We start from the raw sequence: 17,422 nt of genomic DNA on the forward strand, positions 1-17,422 counted from the left end.
CTATATTAAGAGATATTCTCTTGAGAAGTATATTTGAAATACCATCCTCACCACACGAACTCTGATCGAACCTACCTTATGGAAATCAATGTAATCGATTAATGGTGCCATACCATAACGCTAACGCCATAGCCAATCAATTGGTTTTTGGTTTCTCGCCATATCCATAACCTAAAAATATTTGAGTTGGTGAATTTAATAACTTTTTGTAGATTTTCTTCATTGTTTTGAATACGTTATGACTAAGAGACTTATTTTTTGTGGAATATGTCTGTATTTTTTTTCGTTTTCTTAATTTTTATGAATTTTTCACGACTTTTAGGTTAAGGCACCATTAATCGATCACATTGAGATGGTTATGGATATGGGTATGGTTACGACTATGGCGTTAGGGTTAAAGCCGGAGTCATTGGTGCCGTATGTCGTATCGCTGTATCCGTATCCCTAACGTAATCAGCTGTTTATCGTTACGACGGTAAACCAAAACACAGTTGGTTGGCTACGATACGGTTACGACTTAGCGGCACCAATAATCGATTGCATTGATTCTCATAAGGTTGGTCGAATCAGCTGTTAAAAGGTTACCGATACGGTTACCGATAAAGCACCAATGTCTCCAGCTTAAGGAAGTTTAATTTGGCTTTAAGCCAGCATTAATGGCTCAATTATATGGTTGGCTCATCTCATCAGCTGATTTTATTTATTTCATTGCGTGGTCGATGGGATTGTCAAAAGGAGATGGCAAACCCAAAATGAAACCAATACATTGGCAACATTTTTTTACACATACAAAAACTGCTAAGTTTTATGTTTCCATTCCATACCATTCGCACCAACACCAATACACATATTTTGACAATTTGAACAGACATATTTTGTTATTGTACAGATAAGCCAACCATATAGTTGAACCATGGTCAGCATTGCAGAGAAACCGGGCACACTCCAGATTTTGAGAACGTAGCAATCATGGCGGAACGATACAAGGTCGCAGAATGGGACAGCTGATTATAAACTTTTTTTATTTGATTTGATACATCAACGACGCAGTAAGATTCTGCCACCTTGTATCGTTCCGCCATGGTAGCAATACTGCAACAGGAGAAGCTTTACAACAAAAGATACGCACTTGAGATCATTTTAAATTTTAACAAGTAACGCAACTAACAGCTGATCGGTGAAAATTCGCACATTCACACGCACAGTTCTCGACTCAGTTTCAAAAAAAAATTTAGATTATTTAACTCAAATTTTAAAGTGAGATAATCTTTACGAATTTATGTATCTAATCTAATCTAATCTAATATATATTATAAATGGGAAAGTTTGGATGTTAAGATGTTTGGATGTTTAGATGTTTGGATGTTTGGATGTTTGGATGTTTGGATGTTTGTCCAGACGTTTGTCTTTGTGACTCAATAACGCAAGAACGGCTGAACCGATTTGGATGAAATTTTGCACACATATAGCCAATGGTCTAGAAGGATCTACTAGCTATATATTTTTTTCAAAAGGGGCGTGGTCCCCGCCCCCTAGGAACAGTTATAATTTAATTATTATATTTTTTCGTCTTTGCGACTGAATCACGCCAGAATGGCTACACGGATTTTGATGAAATTTGGGACACAGACAGTAGTCTACTAGCGAAATTTTTTTCGAACATGGAAAGAGGGGTGGGGGTCCCACGACCCTTCGAGAAATTATTTTTCATAATTTTTACACATTATAACTTTACGTATACTGGCCTTCACCAATATCACAGACTCAAAGGGGTCAAATAAGTCGAGGGCTTACAAAGTAAGCAGTGACACCCTTCGCCCGCCCCCCTTTATCTCCCCCTCTGGTGTAAAATCCATAAATTGTTATAACTCAATCTAAATTTTCTCCTAAATCAATAGTTTTTGGTATCTGGTACATACAGAACGAGATCTAGACAATTTTCGAGGAACGATCAGTGGTCCTCTCCTCTACTCCCGCCATCCGCCCTCCATCAATTGTTTTTATTAGCACGCTTTTATTAGCTTTACCTGTATGTTTCTATCTAACTTTTTATTCGCTCCAATGCGCCTGCTGCCTTATTAACATGGTTTTATAATTAGCTTCACCTTATTTGTAATCCCGTAAGGGTCATATCGAGACCCTTCCGGGATCATTTCTGGATGGTTTTCGGGATCGGTCCGGGATTACGCCGGGGTAATTTCGGGACTTTTTCGGGACTATTTCGGGATCATTTTGGGACCCTTCCGGGATCATTTCTGTATAGTTTACGGGATCCGTCCGGGATCCCGTCGGGGTTATTTTGGAACATTTTCGGGACTATTCCGGAATCATTTCGGGACTATTTCGCGATCATTTGGGGACCCTTCCGGCATCATTTCTGGATGGTTTTCGGGATCCGTGCGGGATCTCGTCGGGGTCACATGGGGACTTTTTCGGGATCATTTGAGGGCTCTTCCGGCATAATTTCTGGATGGTTTTCGGGATCCGTCCGGGATATCGTCGGGGTCATTTGGGGACTTTTTCGGGATCATTTGGGGGCTCTTCCGGCATCATTTCTGGATAGTTCTCGGGATCCGTCCGGGATCTCGCCGGGGTCATTTGGGGACTTTTTCGGGATCATTTTGGGGCTCATCCGGCATCATTTCTGAATGGTTTTCGGGATCCGTGCGGGATCTCGTCGGGGTCATTTGGGGACTTTTTCGGGATCATTTGGGGGCTCTTCCGGCATCATTTCTGGATGGTTTTCGGGATCCGTCCGGGATATCGTCGGGGTCATTTGGGGACTTTTTCGGGATCATTTGGGGGCTCTTCCGCCATCATTTCTGGATGGTTTTCGGGATCCGTCCGGGATCCCATCAGGGTAATTTCGGGACTATTAGGGGATCATTTGTGGACCTTTCCGGCATCATTTCTGGATAATTTTTGGTATCCGTCCGGGATGCCGACGAGGTCATTTCGGGATTATTTCGGGATCATTTGGGATACCTACCGGCATCATTTCTGGATGGTTTTTGGGATTCGTCCGGGATCCCGTCGGGGTCATTTCGGGACTTTTTCTCGAGTAATACGGGATCATTTGCGGGCCCTTTCGGTATCATTTCTGGATAGTTGTCGGGATCCGTTCGGGATCCCGTCAGGGTCTTTTCGGAACTATTAGGGGATCATTTGAGGACCTTTCCGGCATCATTTCTGGATAGTTTTTGGAATCCTTTCGGGATCCCGTCAGGGTCATTTCGGGGCTTTTTCGGGATCATTTAAGGATGGCTTTCAGGATTCGTCCGGGAACCCGTCAGGGTAATTTCTGGACTTTTCCGAGACTATTTCGGGATCATTTTGGGACCTTCCCAAGATCATTTCTGGATGGATTTCGGGATTTGTCCGCGATGCCCTCAGGGTCATTTTGGGACTATTAGGTGAGCATTTGAGGACCGTTCCGGCATCACTTCTGGATGGTTTTCGGTATCCGTTCAGATTCCTGTCGGAATAATTGCGGGACTTTTTCGGGATCATTGGGGTCCCTTCCGACATCATTTCTGGATGGTTTTTGGGATTCGTCCGGTATACGTCAGGGTAATTTCTGGACTTTTCCCAGACTATTTCGGGATAATTTTGGGACCCTCCCAAGATCATTTCTGGATGGATTTCGGGATCTGTCCGGGATGCCGTCAGGGTCATTTTGGGACTATTAGGTGATCATTTGAGGACCTTTTCGGCATCACTTCTGGATGGTTTTCGGTATCCGCTCAGGATCCCGTCGGAATTATTGCGGGACTTTTGGTGTCCCTTCCGGCATCATTTCTGGCTGGTTTTTGGGATTCGTCCGGCATCCCGTCGGGTTCATTTCGGGACTTTTTCTCGACTAATACGGGATCATTCGCGGGTCCTTTCGGCATCATTTCTGGATAGTTTTCGGGATCCTTTCGGGGTCCAGTCAGGGTCATTTCGGGACTTTTTCGGATTCATTTAAGATTGGTTTTCAGGATTCGTCCGGGATCCGTCATGGTAATTTCTGGACTTTTCTCAGACTATTTCGGGATAATTTTGGGACCCTCCCAAGATCATTTCTGGATGGTTTTTGGGATTCGTCCGGCATCCCGTCGGGTTCTTTTCCGGACTTTTTCTCGACTAATACGGGATCATTCGCGGGTCCTTTCGGCATCATTTATAGATAGTTGTCGGGATCCGTTCGGGATCCCGTCAGGGTCTTTTCGGAACTATTAGGTGATCATTTGAGGACATTTCCGGCATCATTTCTGGATAGTTTTCGGGGTCCAGTCAGGGTCATTTCGGGACTTTTTCGGATTCATTTAGAGATGGCTTTCAGGATTCGTCCGGGAACCCGTCAGGGTAATTTCTGGACTTTTCCGAGACTATTTCGGGATCATTTTGGGACCTTCCCAAGATCATTTCTGGATGGATTTCGGGATTTGTCCGCGATGCCCTCAGGGTCATTTTGGGACTATTAGGTGAGCATTTGAGGACCGTTCCGGCATCACTTTTGGATGGTTTTCGGTATCCGTTCAGATTCCCGTCAGAATAATTGCGGGACTTTTTCGGGATCATTGGGGTCCCTTCCGACATCATTTCTGGATGGTTTTTGGGATTCGTCCGGCATACCGTCGGGGTCATTTCGGGACTTTTTCTCGACTAATACGGGATCATTTGCGGGCCCTTTCGGTATCATTTCTGGATAGTTGTCGGGATCCGTTCGGGATCCCGTCAGGGTCTTTTCGGAACTATTGGGAGATCATTTGAGGACCTTTCCGTCATCATTTCTGGTTAGTTTTCGGGATCCTTTCCGGGTCCCATCAGGGTCATTTCGGGACTTTTTCGGCATCATTTAAGATTGGTTTTCAGGATTCGTCCGGGATCCGTCATGGTAATTTCTGGACTTTTCTCAGACTATTTCGGGATAATTTTGGGACCCTCCCAAGATCATTTCTGGATGGTTTTTGGGATTCGTCCGGCATCCCGTCGGGTTCTTTTCCGGACTTTTTCTCGACTAATACGGGATCATTCGCGGGTCCTTTCGGCATCATTTATAGATAGTTGTCGGGATCCGTTCGGGATCCCGTCAGGGTCTTTTCGGAACTATTAGGTGATCATTTGAGGACATTTCCGGCATCATTTCTGGATAGTTTTCGGGATCCTTTCGGGGTCCAGTCAGGGTCATTTCGGGACTTTTTCGGATTCATTTAGAGATGGCTTTCAGGATTCGTCCGGGAACCCGTCAGGGTAATTTCTGAACTTTTCCGAGACTATTTCGGGATAATTTTGGGACCTTCCCAAGATGATTTCTGGATGGATTTTGGGATCAGTCGGGGATGCCGTCAGGGACATTTTGGTATTAGGTGATCATTTGAGGACCTTTCCGGCATCACTTCTGGATGGTTTTCGGTATCCGATCAGGATCCCCTCGGAATCATTGCGGGACTTTTTCGGGATCATTTGGGGTCCCTCCCAAGATCATTTCTGGATGGATTTCGGGATCTGTCCGGAATCCCGTCAGGGTCATTTACGGGTGCGTTCGAGATCCCGTCAGGGTCATTTCGGGACTTCTTCGGGACTATATCGGGATAATTTCTGGATGGTTTATGGGATCCGTCCATGACCCCTTAAGGGTCATTTCGGGACTATTAGGTGATCATTTGAGGACCTTTCCGGCATCACTTCTGGATGATTTTCGGTATCCGTTCGGGATCCCGTCGGAATCAATGCGGGACTTTTACGGAATCATTTGGGATTCCTTCCGGCATCATTTATGGATGGTTTTCGGGATTTGTCCGGGATCCCGTCGGGGTTATTTCGGGACCTTTTCGGGGCTAATACGGGATCATTTGGGGATCCTCTAGGGGTCGTTTCGTGACTTCTGTATTATTTCGGGATCATTTTGGGACCCTTTCGGCATAATTTCTTGATGGTTTGCCGGGTCCATCAGGGTCATTTCGGGACCATTTTGGGATCATTTGGGGACCCTTCCGAGATTATTTCTGGATCCGTCCGGGATGCCGTAGGAGCCATTTCGGGATTTTTTGTTACTTTTCCGGGATAGTTTTTGCACCCTTCCGGGATCATTTCTGGATCTGTGCGGGATCCCATCTGGGTCAATTCCGGACTATTTCGGGATCATTTTGGAATCCTTCCGGAATCATTTCTGTATGGTTTTCGCGATCCATCGTGGATCCCCTCGGAGCCATTTCGGAACTTTTTCTGGAGTTAGTCGGGATAATTTAGGGACCCTTCCTGGATATTTTCTGGATGGTTTTTGAGATCCGCCCGGGAGCCCGTCAGGGTCATTTCGGAACCTTTTCGGGATCATTTTGGAACACCTTCAGGGATCATTTCTATGTGGTTCTCTGGATACTTCTAGAATCGTGTCGCTCTCATTTCGGGTTTTTTTGGGACTATTCGGGGAACTTTTGGAGACCCTTTCGGGGCATTTCTGGATGGTTTTCGGGATCCGTCCGTGATAGCGTTGGGGTCATTTCGTAGCTTTTTCAGGATAATTTCGGGATCATTTGGGATCCTATCAGGTTATCAGCTCATTTAGTTCTTTTTTTTACTCAATTACAAAAATAAAATGCATTAGACAGAAAACAAAATTCTAAACAGATAATAAGCAGGCTAACGCGAATAGCCCATATATTTAAAATTTTCCTTGCGGACGGGGCCGCGGGTAAAGGCTATATATATTATAAATGGGAAAGTTTGGATGTTTGGATGTTTAGATGTTTGGATGTTTGGATGTTTGTCCAGACGTTTGTCTTTGTGACTAAATCACGCAAGAACGGCTGGACCGATTTGGATGAAATTTTGCACACATATAGCCAATAGTCTAGAAGGATCTACTAGCTATATATTTTTCAAAAGGGGCGTGGTCGCCGCCCCCTAGGAACAGTTATAATTTAATTATTATATTTTTTCGTCTTTGCGACTGAATCACGCCAGAATGGCTACACGGATTTTGATGAAATTTGGGACACAGACAGTAGTCTACTAGCGAAATTTTTTTCGAACATGGAAAGAGGGGTGGGGGTCCCACGAACCCTTCGAGAAATTATTTTTCATAATTTTTACACATTATAACTTTACGTATACTGGCCTTCACCAATATCACAGACTCAAGGGGTCAAATAAGTCGAGGGCTTACAAAGTAAGCAGTGACACCCTCCGCCCGCCCCCCTTTATCAACCCTTCTGGTGTAGAATCCATAAATTGTTATAACTCAATCTAAATTTTCTCCTAAATCAATAGTTTTTGGTATCTGGTACATACAGAACGAGATCTAGACAATTTTGGAGGAACGATCAGTGGTCCTCTCCTCTACTCCCGCCATCCGACCTCCATCAATTGTTTTTATTAGCACGCTTTTATTAGCTTTACCTGTATGTTTCTATCTAACTTTTTATTCGCTCCAATGCGCCTGCTGCCTTATTAACATGGTTTTATAATTAGCTTCACCTTATTTGTAATCCCGTAAGGGTCATATCGAGACCCTTCCGGGATCATTTCTGGATGGTTTTCGGGATCGGTCCGGGATTACGCCGGAGTAATTTCGGGACTTTTTCGGGACTATTTCGGAATCATTTTGGGACCCTTCCGGGATCATTTCTGTATAGTTTACTGGATCCGTCCGGGATCCCGTTGGGGTTATTTTGGAACATTTTCGGGACTATTCCGGAATCATTTCGGGACTATTTCCCGATCATTTGGGGACCCTTCCGGCATCATTTCTGGATGGTTTTCGGGATCCGTGCGGGATGTCGTCGGGGTCATATGGGGACTTTTTCGGGATCACTTGGGGGCTCTTCCGGCATCATTTCTGGATGGTTTTCGGGATCCGTCCAGGATATCGTCGGGGTCATTTGGGGACTTTTTCGCGACTAATACGGGATAATTTGGGAACCCTTTCGGCATCATTTCTGGATAGTTCTCGGGATCCTTTCGGGGTCCCGTCAGGGTCATTTCGGGACTTTTTCGGGATCATTTAAGGATGGCTTTCAGGATTCGTCCGGGAACCCGCCAGGGTAATTTCTGGACTTTTCCGAGACTATTTCGGGATCATTTTGGGACCTTCCCAAAATCATTTCTGGATGGATTTCGGGATCAGTCCGGGATGTCGTCAGGGTCATTTTGGGACCATTAGGTGATCATTTGAGGACCTTTCCGGCATCATTTCTGGATGGTTTTCGGTATCCGTTCCGGATCCCGTCGGATTCATTGCGGGACTTTTTCGGCATCATTTGGGGACCCTCCCAAGATCATTTCTGGATAGATTTCGGGATCTGTCCGGGATCCCGTTAGGGTCATTTAGGGATGCGTTCGAGATCCCGTCAGGGTCCTTTCGGGACTTCTTCGGGACTATATCGGGATCATTTCCGGATGGTTTACGGGATCCGTCCAGGATCCCTTAAGGGTCATTTCGGGACTATTAGGTGATCATTTGAGGACCTTTCCGGCATCACTTCTGGATGATTTTCGGTATCCGTTCGGGATCCCGTCGGAATCACTACGGGACTTTTTCGGGATCATTTGGGGTCCATTCCGGAATCATTTCTGGATGGTATTTGGGATTCGTCCGGGATCACGTCGGGGTTATTTCGGGACCTTTTCGGGGCTAATACGGGATCATTTGGGGATCCTCTATGGGTCGTTTCTTGACTTTTTCTGTTTTATTTCGGGATCATTTGGGAACCCTTCCGGGATAATTTCTTGATGGTTTGCCGGATCCATCAGGGTCATTTCGGGACCATTTTGGGATCATTTGGGGACCCTTCCGAGATCATTTCTGGATGGTATTTGGGATTCGTCCGGCATCCCGTCGGGGTCACTTCGGGACTTTTTCTCGACTAATACGGGATTATTTGCGGGCCCTTTCGGCATCATTTCTGGATAGTTGTCGGGATCCGTTCGGGATCCCATCAGGGTCTTTTCGGAACTATTAGGAGATCATTTGAGGACTTTTCCGGCATCATTTCTGGATAGTTTTCGGGGTCCCATCAGGGCCATTTCGGGACTTTTTCGGCATCATTTACGATTGGTTTTCAGGATTCGTCCGGGATCCCATCAGGGTAATTTCTGGACTTTTCCGAAACTATCTCGGGATCGTTTTGGGACCCTTCCAAGATCAATTCTGGATTCATTTCGGGATCTGCCCGAGATGCCGTCAGGGTCATTTTGGGACTATTAGGTGATCATTTGAGGACCTTTCCGGCATCACTTCTGGATGGTTTTCATTGCGGGACTTTTTCGGGATCATTTGGGGTCCCTCCCAAGATCATTTCTGGATGGATTTCGGGATCTGTCCGGGATCCCGTCAGGGTCATTTAGGGATGCGTTCGAGATCCCGTCAGGGTCATTTCGGGACTTCTTCTGGACTATATCGGGATCGTTTCTGGAAGGTTTACGGGATGCGTCCAGGGCCCCTTAAGGGTAATTTCGGGACTATTAGGTAATCATTTGAGGACCTTTCCGGCATCACTTCTGAATGATTTTCGGTATCCGGTCGGGATACCGTCGGAATCAATGCGGGACTTTGTCGGAATTATTTGGGATCCCTTCCGGCATTATTTCTGGATGGTTTTCGGGATTTGTCCGGGATCCCGTCAGGGTTATTTCGGGACCTTTTCGGGGCTAATACGGGATCATTTGGGGTCGTTTCGTGACTTTTTCTGTATTATTTCGGGACCCTTCCGGCATAATTTCTTGATGGTTTGCCGGATCCATCAGGGTCATTTCGGGATCATTTGGGGACCCTTCCGAGATCATTTATGGATCCGTCCGGGATGCCGTAGGAGCCATTTCGGGATTTTTTGTTACTTTTCCGGGGTAGCTTTTGGACCCTTCCGGGATCATTTCTGGATCTGTGCGGGATCCCATTTGGGTCATTTCCGGACTATTTCGGGATCATTTTGGGACCCTTTCGGGTTCATTTCTGTATGGTTTTCGCGATCCGTCGTGGATCCCTTCGGAGCCATTTCGGAACTTTTTCTGGAGTATGTCGGGATAATTTAGGGACCCTTCCTGGATATTTTCTGGATGGTTTTTTAGATCCGCCCGGGAGCCCGTCATGGTCATTTCGGAACCTTTTTGGGATCAGTTTGGAACACCTTCAGGGATCATTTCTGTGTGGTTCTCTGGATACGTCTAGAATCGTGTCGTTGTCATTTCTGGTTTTTTTGGGACTATTCCGGGAACTTTTGGAGACCCTTTCGGGGCATTTCTGGATGGTTTTCGGGATCCGTCCGCGATAGCGTGGGGGTCATTTCGTAGCTTTTTCTGGATAATTTCGGGATCATTTGGGATCCTATCAGGTTATCAGCTCATTTAGTTCTTTTTTTTTACTCAATTACAAAAATAAAATGCATTAGACAGAAAACAAAATTTTAAACAGATAACTTGATAAGCAGGCTAACGCGAATAGCCCATATATTTAAATTTCTCCTTGCGGACGGGGCCGCGGGTAAAGGCTAGTATAGAATATATAAGGCGTTTTTTTTTTTTTGTTATTAAAACAATAGTTTTATTTATATTAAAGCTTTTATCATTTTTTTTTTTAGCTTTGAAAAAACTCCGAACACCATTCCTTCATTATATGACATTCGGCTGCCTAGACCACTGCCTTCCACTCTATTCGCAGCGTTACCTCTATTTAAGCTGCCAAACTATATAGTAAACAATGGTCGAGATGTTGTTTATCATTAATGAACCACGAAAGAAATGAATGAACTACAAAGCAGATATGGAAAAATGCGCGTCGACATACCGCCAACTGATAAAAAGAACAACAGAGGGGCATTATGAGAGTTTCGCATATTATTTAGTTAGTTTAATGTATTGCTGTTTGTGTAAAATTTGCTTACAATTACTGTATATTTTTTTGATGTTTACTTTTTCGGTTCAACTGCCTTCTTGTACTTGTGTTTAATATTGCTAAATTAGTCGACAAGCTACACCCAAGAGTGTAAGTTTATGAATAGGTTTTTATATGTTTTATGATTTTATTGTTTCATGTTTTTTTAAAGCTTTGAGAATGGCCTCAGATTGAGCTCGAAATATCGACGAAATAAAATTCAATATATATACAAATATATAAAACTTATCCTGGTTTTAATCTGAATATATATGTATATGGCCTCGAGCTTGTTAAATATTTAAAATTAGTGAACAAAATACATTTCCTATTGACTTACGTGGAATCTTTTTTCAGATCTGACGCCATTTAGTGATTTTACGCAGCAAACAATTCTTATTTTTAACTAATTAAACTATTGTTATAAACCCATATGTCAGTGTGTAAACACTTTTTTCTTCATAAACAAAAAAAAAATCATAACAGTAAACAAAATATATTTCCTATTGACTTACGTGAAATATTTGTTGTTATTCAAAATGGTTAATTAAAATTCGCTAAGTTTTATTTGATTAGTCAAAAGCTCTTAATTAGTCAAAATCACTTGAAACGCCATAAGTCATAAATATGATTATAGCCTTTACCTGCGGCCCCGTCCGCAAAGAGAAATAAAATATATGGGCTATTCAGGTTAGTCTGTTTATCAAGTTATCTGTTTAAAAATTATTTTTGTCAATGTATTTTATTTTTGTAATAACGTAAAAAAAAAAAAATAACTAAGTGAGCTGATAACCTGAAAGGCACGCTTACGTGAATAGTACAATACTGTCGTAGCTACATTTAACGCTCCACGGAAACTCAGCGAATATTTTAAACAGTGCATTTATTTTCTGGTCTAAGCGTAAAGTTTTAATATCTAAAATATTTACAAATTCAATATTAAATTAGTTAATTGTGAAATAGGACTAAAACAAAACTCTTACTTGTTCTTTTAATTCCCTCGATAGTTCCTTTTAAAATGAAGTTTAAAGAAGCGACTTGGATTTGCTAGTAACGCTTCGTTCAACTTCTTGTTTTAGTGAATAACATGTGATATTCCTTCAAAGGGATGCCATACTTAAAGTTTCAAACTACATAAAGCTTATATTCTTAAATATTATGAAACGTTTACAATATTTTACAGAAATAAAATTGTAGTTTTATTCAGCGACATCCCGGCCCCAGTGAATCGACAGGACATCTGAAGATTCACGAACTTCGTGCAATACCGCTAACTTAGAAGGAGGTCTCCGAAAATTGCCTGTAGCTGTCTTCACAATTGCAGATCGAACTGGCCCATCTGGCGCTGTAAAAGTTTCGTATACGATGCCTCACTTCCATTCACCACACCTCTCGTTCTCGTCGCAGATAAGAACAACATCACCAACTTTCAATGGCTCTACTCGGTGATACCATTTGCTTCGTCGCGTTAACGTAGGAAGATATTCTAATACCCATCTCTTCTAAAAGATCTGCTTCATTTGTTGTAGAATTTGCCATTGCTTACGCAAACAAGCGTTCTCATTTACAACTGACGTTGGACATCATTTGCACAACCCAGTATGAAGTGGTTGGGTGTCAAAGGTTCAGGATTCTCTTCGTCTAACGATAAATGAGTTAAGGGACGAGAATTAACCAAATTCTCGGCTTCGATGAAAAGGCTTTATAATGTCTCTCATGCACCTCCAGCTGAAGGTTTACCAGGTGAATTAAAAAGCCATTCCACCCCAAGCTTTGCAACTTCATCGACCAACCTTCTCTCTACCAATACCCAATCTTCTTTACTCACTGCCACAAAATTTGTACCTCTGTCACTGCACATTCTCAATGGAACCCCTCTTCGGCTAATGAAGTTTCTTATGCACAGTATTAGTGCATCATCTGACAAGTTATTCGCCAACTCTAAATGAATTGCTCGTACCGTCAAACATGTAAATATGCATCCCCATCTTTTTTTTGTCTGCGACCAAATGCTATTTTAATGGCCCAAAGTAATCTACCCCAGTATAATTGAAAACCCGTGTGTATGGGGTGAGTCGATTTCTTGGAAGTTGTCCCCTAAGTGGTGGTTTTGGCTCCGCGTTTCTGTTCTTACATATCTGACAATCTGTTTTAGCTGAGCGCACCAAACTACGTAGATTAGTTATTCAAAACTTTCTTCTGATAGCGCAGACAATTGCCTCGTGGTTTTGGTGCTTATAATTTTCGTGATAATGTCTTGCAATGATTTTGGATAATGGATGCTTATGCGGTAAAATTATTGGCCTTCTTGTTTCTAAGGGTACACTATCAGCATTATCGATACGTCCTGATAATCTTAAAACTCCGTCGTCGGTGTCAACTTAAACAACGGACGGTTTATCGGAATTGACTCTTTCTTTAATAGAATGTGCATCTCATCTGGATACACGGCCTCCTGAACAGAACGACAAACTATCTTTTCAGCTTGAGCAATATCACTCGTTGTCAGCTGCAAAGCGGATTTTAAGGAGGTTTTCACAATGGACCTAAACTTTGTTATGGGATTTTTTACTCAGCAAACGACTCTCAGCAACTTGTAATATTTTGAAAACTTGCCAAATCTATAAAAGATGAATCAAAACTTAATGCAAGAATATGCTTCGATCGCTTTTCTACAAGGCTTTGCTTTTTAGTAATTCCATCAGATAGATCTGAATAAGCTTCCTCCGGTTCTTTCAAAAAATCCGGACCACATATCCATCGGGAGTGTGGGTCATGACGTGCATTTAGTCGTGTCGCAGGATTCCACTTCCCAAGAACCCACCGACAACAAACAATTCGACAAATCCAAAATTTCTTCAATCCTGTACGCTACGAACTGCTTATAACAACGACTATCTGATCTGATCCAGCTAAGAACCGTCTTCGAGTCAGACCATAATGTTATTAGGCGAGATTTTGTGTCATGTCCATTTAAAATAGCCTCCTTCAGACGAACACCCAATACTGCTGATAATAGCTCCAGTCACAACGCGATTTCCCTGCTACAAATACCACGCTGACTACTCCTTCAAAGGTAATTCGCCAGTAAGCAACTGCCGAATATGCGTACTCACTGGTAGAGCTGCAAAAGTATCGATATTCGGCATACTCGATATTTTCGATATTTAAGAAGGAGGGTATCGATATATCGCGATATATATCGAATTTTTTGTTAGAGTGAAAAGCGCTTACTCAATTTAAAATCAATATCAGGTATATATCCGACATTTATGTAAATATAATATATACATGTGTATATATATTTAATATTGTCTTCATAACTTTGAAACGATCATAAAACACATTCTGCAAAGTCGATGTCATCAGGAAGAATTATCAATTATCACTCCAATCATCCATGGAAGCAGAAAATTAACACAGCAACAAGTCCAATAAGGAAAATACACCTTCTAAGTGACGGCGATTTCATAGAAGAAAGCAAGAAGAAAATAAAAAATATTCTTTTCAAAAATAGCTACCCGAATACACTAATAGAGGAGGATGACACTGGAAAGTCTCCGCATCCAACAACATATGACGAATGTCATGAACATTGTTTACTATATAGTTTGGCAGCTTAAGTAGAGGTTATGTTGCGAATAGAGTGGAAGGCAGTGGACTAGGCAGTCGAATGTCATATAATGAAGGAATGGTTTTCGGAGATTTTTCAAAAAAAAAATAATAAAAGCTTTAATATAAATAAAACTATTGTTTTAATAACAACATAAACGCCATATATATTCTGTATACATAAATTTGTAAGGATTATCTCACTTTAAAATTTTAATTAAATAATCTAAAGTTTTTTTTTGAAACTGAGTCGAGAACTGTGCGTGTGAATGTGCGAATTTTCACCGATCAGCTGTTAGTTAAGCTACTTGGTAAAATTTACAATGGTCATGAATTGCTTATATAGCAATAATAAAAAATGATAAAAACAAAAATAGAAAATAAAAAAAATTAATGTATCGATTGTCCTGAACCTGTGATATTATTGTGTTTGTACAACTAATTAAATTATTGTGAGTTATTGTTTTAATGTTGAATTTGTAATGTTTATTGAAAATAATGATTCGTTTTGTATTTTTCATGTTGTTTGTTTGAATATAAAATATACTTCCTGATGATGACGCGGATGCGTCGAAATGCATAGAAGAGAAAAGTAAAAACTCTTGGTTTTTTCTTTATACATATCGACCAAAACAGCTCCAACCCAGCAAACACATTCTGCAAAGTTGTCCGGTATGGTATGCTTGTACAGCGAAGCGAGGGTTACGACACCCTTTGCATCCACCATGGTATAAATATTACAAGGTAAACCCGGTGAGAGCCGAAATGACGTTTAAAAAAATTTTAAAATTCTCACTGCTCTCACTATTTTATTTTTTTATTTTGGTGTTGTTTTCATAACAAAAATATAACAAACTGTAATATATATATTTGGTAATTCTATACAACAGCATGAGACCCTTAATACACGTCCAAAAATATCAAGAGGGGTATCAAAAGACGCGTTTTGGATCCAGGATCGTGAATCCGAAAGCATAGGTAAAAAAATTCGGGTATGTCAAGAGATATTTGCAAAAGAAATTTTGAAAATTTTCATGTGGTTGTTGTAATTTTGATGATTTTTTGGTGCCCACAAAAAAAAAAAAAGTGTTTTCCGCGGATATAGTTTCGGATTATTGTTGTCGAGGTCAATACGAGTCTTTTGACACCTCTCTCGGTGTTTTTGGACGCGTATTACTGATATCATGCTGTTGTATAGAATTACCATATATTTTTGCGTTCTAACAATTATATTATGATATTTTATCCAAAACCGAATTTTTTATTGGTGGAAATAACCAGAAAATAAGAAATCTCAACGGTCAACCGGATTCCAGAATTTTCAATTCATGAATGGTATTGTGGTTCCCGCAAAAGGAAGAATATGGCCACGATCCTCTTCTGAGGAATTTTCTTCAACAAATTATTTAGAAATGTATCAGCGTCTGAGCGACGAGAAAAAAAACCCGACTTACCGCCAAGGTGTACGGAAGAGATTCACATCTACTAATAATAACAATTTGGTGTATATATCTGAGGATATTAAGGTCTAGCTTTCCATCCAATTCGAAGGCTACTTATCGTGTATTCGTCTTTCTACGAACTGTCTCACCTAAATACATGTTTGGTGCCGACCCAAAAATTTATCTGCTAATTCGGACGAACTTTTGGTGCCAAGGTAATGCCGAGGGACAATCAATACCATTTATACAAATTTACTTAAATATTATTGATAAATAGGGCAACACACTAGCTCTACACCACGACGGAAGTCTTTGACCGTTCAGCCGGTAAATGCAGCCTCCACGAACTATCATACTCCAATTGGACGATGATGTTTAGCTAAGCTGCGAAGGGCTACAGCGTTTTTGCTGACGTTGCCAAGTTATGGGAAGATCTCCACTGGGTTCGGAGAAGGAGGAGGGGGAAGACTTTGATCTCTCTTGGTGCCCCCTATTGGCGTTAGTTATCGCGAAACAGGGTTAGCTGGAGTGACTTGTTACGGGTCGTTGCGTAACAACGCAAGCATCTCCTAAACGGTTAAGCGCCAATTAAAAAAGAATATCTCCAAGATCATTTTTTTCCGCAGTAGCGAGGACACTTGTGAATGGTGATCTCTTATTAAATGAAGTTTCAGCATATTTAAGGGTTAAAGACGTATCAACCAAGTGAAGAAGGATGAATGAAAAATCAATAGGGGTGGTCTCCAACATTAGTTCTTCTTTCCCTTTGCAAAAATAGCACGTGTTGAGGCAGCCATTATATTGGTAACTAATTTTTTTGCCATATACATAAAAACCGATTTCAAAACTTTTCGAAATATTTTTTCACTTAATTCATAAGCATTTTATTTTTTTGGTATTAAAAAAAATGAAAATGTTAAACCAACAATTTTTTTTGTGTTCACTTTGGTTTGGCATTTCCACAAAGTTTAAGAGAGTGATTTTAAAATGTTTTTAAAAATCAAAAAACCATTATGGCTGCCAAGAAGAGTAAATAGTTTTACCTGGTAATATTTATACCATGGTCATCCACTATGGGAAAAGGTCGAACGTCTGCGGTGGCTAAACCCCAGTAGGGTGCTGGCAAAAGCCTTTTACGTGATGATGGATCTTCATATGTTTTTTCATATAAAAATTAATCATATTTGGCGAGCTACATATGTGAATCTAAATTTGCAGTTGTATGCGATCGTTCTAGATGGTGAAACAAATTGGACGTATTACCACTAGTTGTATAACATTTTTTGCAACAGTATTACTGATTTTGTCAAAATGGGTCCAAATGCTTGACTTTGTACTTCGTAGCTTTTTGCCAACACAATTTTCGTCTTCAAACTCAATGATGTCTTCTGTTGCGTGTATATCTACATATACGCGTGTGTATATAATATGAAAAAATAACGTAACTTTCAGATCTTTTGTAAGAATTTTTCAATATTCAGAGCCACCAACTTGTTAGGTATTCATCTAAAATAAA

General features: G+C 41.4%; 2 protein-coding genes across 20 annotated transcripts in view; one reads left to right on the forward strand and one right to left on the reverse strand.

The window, feature by feature from the left end:
* LOC137251808 (FGGY carbohydrate kinase domain-containing protein) overlaps nucleotides 1–17,422 on the forward strand; it is a 204,417-nt gene that overhangs the window by 138,382 nt on the left and 48,613 nt on the right. For 4 of the 5 annotated variants that reach the window (XR_010953345.1, XR_010953347.1, XR_010953346.1 and 1 more), the window contains one exon: nucleotides 10,560–11,097. The exons of the other annotated variant lie outside the window; for it this stretch is intronic. The gene's annotated coding sequence lies outside the window, so the exon portion shown is untranslated. Of the gene's footprint in view, nucleotides 1–10,559; nucleotides 11,098–17,422 lie in introns of those variants that run through there. 5 annotated transcript variants of the gene reach the window in all.
* The window catches only part of LOC137251811 (probable trafficking protein particle complex subunit 13 homolog), a 121,150-nt gene that overhangs the window by 90,760 nt on the left and 12,968 nt on the right, over nucleotides 1–17,422 (reverse strand). The window lies entirely within an intron of this gene.

Source organism: Eurosta solidaginis, chromosome 5 (genome assembly GCF_040869045.1).
Source record: "Eurosta solidaginis isolate ZX-2024a chromosome 5, ASM4086904v1, whole genome shotgun sequence".
NCBI lineage: Eukaryota > Metazoa > Arthropoda > Insecta > Diptera > Tephritidae > Eurosta > Eurosta solidaginis.